Here is a 5,772-nt window from a genome sequence, read left to right as displayed (position 1 = left end):
CTGGATTGCACTTTAGCTCCTTTCAACCCTTCCAATTTTGTAAAAAAAAGAAAGTATTCCTTTCTTCAAATTTTTCATTCAATTGATTTTTGTGAGAACTTAGGTGAGCCCACAAAGCATATGCAATTGCTTTTCAGAAATCAAGAGTGCATCAGGACCACTTTCTAGCCTCAATGTCTTGGCCAAGGCTTGGGTGAATGCCAAGAAGGAGTACCACATATTCACCCTTTTCTGATACTTTTCCTCAAGATACTGGTCACCATCAGAGACAGGAAATTGAGCAAAAAAGTCCTTGGATTGGAAGTTTTCCAGTGATTTATCACTTGGCTGGATTTGCGTAAGTTTTCACAGGTTTGATAAAATTTCATGTCACCCTTTTGAATTAACTCTTCTGACTGATGTCAGCTGCCGCCTTGGAAGCATGAGGTCAGCAGAGGCTTCCAGTAACACTGCCAGGCTTCACGTAGGTAAAGCTGTATGTTGCATCTGCTCTCACCCTTAGAAATGACTGCATCTTTTCCCAGAAAAACTAATTGGACACAGGCATCACCCAGCATGAAAAATTTCCAAAAATGAGATCTCTGCGCCCTTTCCTAGTCTGTGATGCAAAGTGAGCACAACAGTGCTAGTAGGAACCAGGGATGCCAAGGACTCAAGGTGCTCACAGATTAGTCACACTTGTCAATACTGGATCTGGTCTCCTTTGATGTTATCTTCATCACAGATGACAGCATAGGCAATAAAAAAACCTTTCTTATATGAAATCTGAATTTATGTGGCCATGTAAGTTCAGTTTTCTGAAACCATAGTGTCAGGTTGCATTCTTTGACATCTTCTGCCCCATGTAGGCTGCATGGATTCATCATCCACCTGGATGAATTCAGAGGAGGTGCTGTGCATCTGTGCCTTCCCCTAACTGAACAGAGCAGCCTAGGACCAAGTGCTGGACCATTTGGACACAATACCATATCAGCTATTCCTTATCTCCTAGAAAGGAAAGAAGGCAGTTTTTTGGAGGCCTGCCATTGCCAGAGGCTCAAGTGACTCCAGGTTAGCCATGTGGACTTGGGGATATACATGATATATCTTTTTATAATAAGAGGCTTGTAAACTGAAAAACACATAGTCATTCAAATGCACAAGACCTTTATTTAATGAAAAACATGTATGAGTCATCAAGAATGTTCACCATAAATTCTCTTTTGTAATCAAAACTAAACTGAGTTTCTATTAAATGTATTTTATTAGCAACATCTGACTCTTATGTCAGCTACTCAATTAAGAAAGGCCTTTTGCCCCCTCTTAGGTTAATTGTGTTTTCCATTGCATAGAAAATATCCAGTTTTTTATTATAATAAGATTTTGTTAATGTTCTGAAATTCACATCAGTTAGTCCAGGACAAAAAGATAAATAAAGCATACAAGCTTGCTTCTATTTGCAAGCAAATTAGATATAAAAATGAATTATCACTAATCATCAATAGCCTGGTGTCTAGAAATCATTTCAGCTTCACAATTTAGAATTTCCTCAATGGGTTAGTAGACAGTGCACAGTTCACATGGCACATGCATGAACAGGAGAGAAAGAAAGGGAGCACAGAAACTCATTTCCCAGTCATACATTAAATCTGGTTCTAATGGCATAATTTTTCAGATGAAAAGTGGGAACCTTTGAACTTCTCATGATATACACAAGATTATTAATAAATGAACCATCAAAAGGTTGTATTTCAGAGCATAAAAGTAAAATAAACAGTCAGTGCTAGAGTGTCCTGTAGAATTTGGTTTTATTTGGGGTTAAATTTTGGTGGCTTTGTTCAAATCTAGAACACATAATTTCTGCAAGCATTTTAAATGTTACTAGTTTCTCACTGAATAGTAATAGTATTGAATCAAGGCTAGAATAACTACCTCATCAGCTGTAAGCTAACTTACACATGCAACCACATTTTGCATACTGCACATCTATATAAAATACATAAATTTAGAAATAGACATATAAATAAATATTTGCATATCATTGATGTCAATTCAATTTTCTGTCAAAATCAAGCATGGCATAGATGATTCTGGCTCACCATCATTAGAGAAAACTATTAGAAGATGCTAGCTTAAAGCATTAAAAAAATCAAAGGACAAGTTGCCAGTAAATGAAGTTAGTTTTCAAGTCATGACAGTTAAAATTTCTAAGCTTTTCTCTGAACGCTTGAGAACCAAATGTTTATATTTTTCTAATGAAACAAAAGATTCTCAGGTAATGTGGTAGGTCTGGAAGCAAAATGTTTGGGAAAGTGCTGAACATCTCAACATCAACAAAATCCATGTAGAGCTGAACACTGCCATCTATCTATCGATCATCTATCTATCTATCTATCTATCTATCTATCTATCTATCTATCTATCTATCTATCTATAATCTAGCTGTCCATGTTTCTTTTTCTGTCTCTGTAATATCTGTGTGCTGGAGGTACTTTAAGCAGGCAACAGAACTGTTCATTGACTTTACTCAAAGATGATATTCTGCACTTCAAACCATTATTCAGTAAAAGTACCTCAGAGTAAATTGAAAAACTGATTTGGGAATAAATATTTTGAAACCTGCTAGAAATGGCAGCAGAAGATTTTACGTAGTAAATCCTCCTTCCATTTTTTGGTCATGACAATATGTCCGAATCCACTTCTTCCCTGAGTGAGAAGTAAAGCTACCAGTTGTGTGGGATTTGAAAGGGACTATGTTGTTTTACTGAAAACCAGCCACTTCCAGCATTCTTGGTGCAGAGTTAATTTGGTAGGTTGTATTTCAGCATGAATACCTGAGTAGTCTGGATTACTGCAGAGGCATGGCTTAGCATCTTTACACCTGCACCTGCTAAACATCAGTTTCTCATTTTTCCTCTAATTAGGATCATATACTCAGTGAGCACAGCATGAAAATAAAAATAAACAACAAAACAAACAAAGACAAAATTACTAAAAATACATTTGAAGATACAGGTTTCAGTGTAAAACTAATACTAAAACAGTAAATATGACACAACAGCCTTGACAGGTCTTTTACAACTGTATTTCTTATGCATTGTTTGGGAGAAAGAATTTTGCAACTCCAATATTTTGGCACAGATAATGAAATTATGACTCGATTGAAACATATGGCAGTAAGGAAAAGAATAATAAATAAGTAAGGAAAAAAAAAAATAAATAACAACTTGAACTGAATGACTAGTGCTTGAATAAATATTACACACATATTTGCTACTTGCAGATGTTGTAGTTTTTTTGCCTTGCACAGATACCTGTAGAATGTCTGCCTAGAAAAAAATTAATTGGTATTTGGACTGAAAATCTTTGTGAAAGTTGTTCATATAGGTAGGTTAGTGGTAGGTATGTTAACAATAGGAAAAATAAGCTCAGTTCAGTCAAGATTTTTGTTTTGTGGAATGACACTAGACATGAGTAAGGAAACTAAGGCAAGCATCTTCTCTTGCTGTGCTGAGCTGTGGCTGCCATAGGCACAAGGACTGCTCTCTCTACCATGGGCTGGGTCCAAGGTAGAAAGGGAAGGGGATACACTGCACTGGTAAGAATTTCTTTCTAGAGACACTGGAATTATTTTTAATTAGGAGCTTTACTATTGAAAATTGTCATCTTTTTCTCTCCAGACTTATTTATGTTTGTCTGAAAATCCATACCATCAATTCTTGTTTACTAGAACCCTTATTTGACCAAGAAAAAAAAAAATCCCTCTATCTTTCAAGCATTAAACAGCCTAGGGAAAATAGCCAAGCCATTTCAGGTTGGGTTTTTTTTCTCTCCATGTAAATGGAAAGTCCCAGATAAAAGAGCTTCTAAATTCTTCAAGGGAATGTAGTTGTCATTCTGCCTCTAATCCACTGAAATGATGCTGTGTGAGAATGACCATGCAAAAAGTTTGTGAGTTGCAAGAGAAGGGAAGAGTTAAATTGTTGATGGCAGCCAGGGTAGCTGGTCCCATTCAGCATGGCTACATATACCAGTAGTATGCTCCCAGGTAGTTTGGTCAAAGTGAGGTTCTTCTATACATTGTGTTTCTGAAGCCTGTACATTAAAGCTGTAGTTTTCCCTTAAAAGGAGTTTAACATCAAAGAGCTTAATTCGTGGTCAAAGAGAAAACCAAGGTTTTGATCCAATGCTCATTAAAGCCAGCAGGAGTTTCAATAATGTTTTGAGTAGGAAAAGGTTCAGGTTTTGAGTCTACCTTCCAAATGACTTCTTCAATTCAAAAATCTGTCCCTTTTTTTATTCAGCTAGGAGGTTTCTGTGAAGACTGTATTTGAATGCTGTCTTTCTTGTAAGCCTAAAAGAACTCCCTCAGTTAGGTCAAACTACAGTGAAGAGCTTTTCAAATCATGAAACTTGTGGAAAACAAAGAAAAACTAATTTTAAAATGGCTCAATGCCCCGAAACATGTTAAAGGAAAGTAGTGTGTGAATGATTTCTTGAAATAAAGGTATATTCTGAAAATCACTTTAATGCCATGCTATGTTTCCTTCCTCTGTAACGTACTGATCACAATTCCATTCCTCTAATAGAATTTATTGTTCCATATGGCTTTGCACTTTTATTATTCCAACGACAGCACACAACTTGGTGTGATATGCAGTAGTTTTGAGCCAAGACTGTCTTTTCTTATTTAGACATCAGCAGTACAGTGTGCTGTGCTGCTCCCATTGCTCTAAGGTTAAAGCCTGTTTTGTGAAGGTGGCTTTTCCATGCTCCTTTGTAATCGTTCTTTTCTTGGTTGTTATGGAGATAAAGCTTATCCAGTCCCTTTCTGCTTACTTTATCATGCTTCAGGTCCAATAGCACAGTAAACAACCTACTAGGCAGCCTATTTATCTATGTCAGTGCTGCAAGTTCAGACCTCTATTATCTAAGATATGGATCTTTTTTCAGGTACGTTTCTCTGGCATCAATTCAATTAATTTTTTTTCCAAATTGCATTAGCCTGTGTGGGATTTTAGAAACTATCAGGAAAACTGCTTTGGTAAATAAGAAATTTCCCCAAAATAACAGTGTCAGTTGTCAGCTGAGCTTGTGTTTCAGCTATTGAGTACAACATGACCCAATGTGATATTTTGCACATAAACCAGTTTATAACACATCAGATGCTGGAGATTATTTTCTCGTTATTTTCAGCGAATTAAAGTGTTTCAAATATTTTCTTTTTACTACTAGCTGGTTATTTACTTGAAATCCTGTTTGTGAATTAAAAACAAAAAAAAAAATTAAGGATGTTACCATTCTTCTCTATATTCTGTATAACTGAATATATAATTCTCTGTATTTATAACTAAAAAGTTAGATGAGTTTTTCTGACCAACTAATTACTCAAATTTGCTATATTCAGCTGAAGAATGAACTCTGAGTAGGTAATTCTTTTTAAAGGGGGGTTGTTCTGATTACATCAGCCTTGAAAAGTACCTATGCAAGTGCCATGAGCATCTACAGCAATTCTTAATGCACCTGTGCTTCCCAACTGGTAGAGAAATTCTTGTGTTAAAAATTACTTGCTTCTGGGGTGTTGCCTCAGAGGAGGTGCAGCTGATTGGTATCCTCTCCTGTGAGCTGGGCTTTCTTACTGAACTTCACCTCCAAACACAGACCGCAGCATCCCGCTGAAAGGCTCTTCCATCCTGGGAGAGGCAGCTGGACACTGCCCAGCCTACACTGGAGAGTATTGTTATGAAATGGGTTTGGGGGGGAGTTTGTGATGAAACCCTTGCTCTCTGCAGG

Source organism: Fringilla coelebs, assembly GCF_963513975.1.
Source record: "Fringilla coelebs genome assembly, chromosome: 5".
Classification (NCBI taxonomy): Eukaryota; Metazoa; Chordata; class Aves; order Passeriformes; family Fringillidae; genus Fringilla; species Fringilla coelebs.
The sequence above is the reverse complement of the archived record's forward strand: the minus strand, read 5'-3'. Positions refer to the sequence as shown.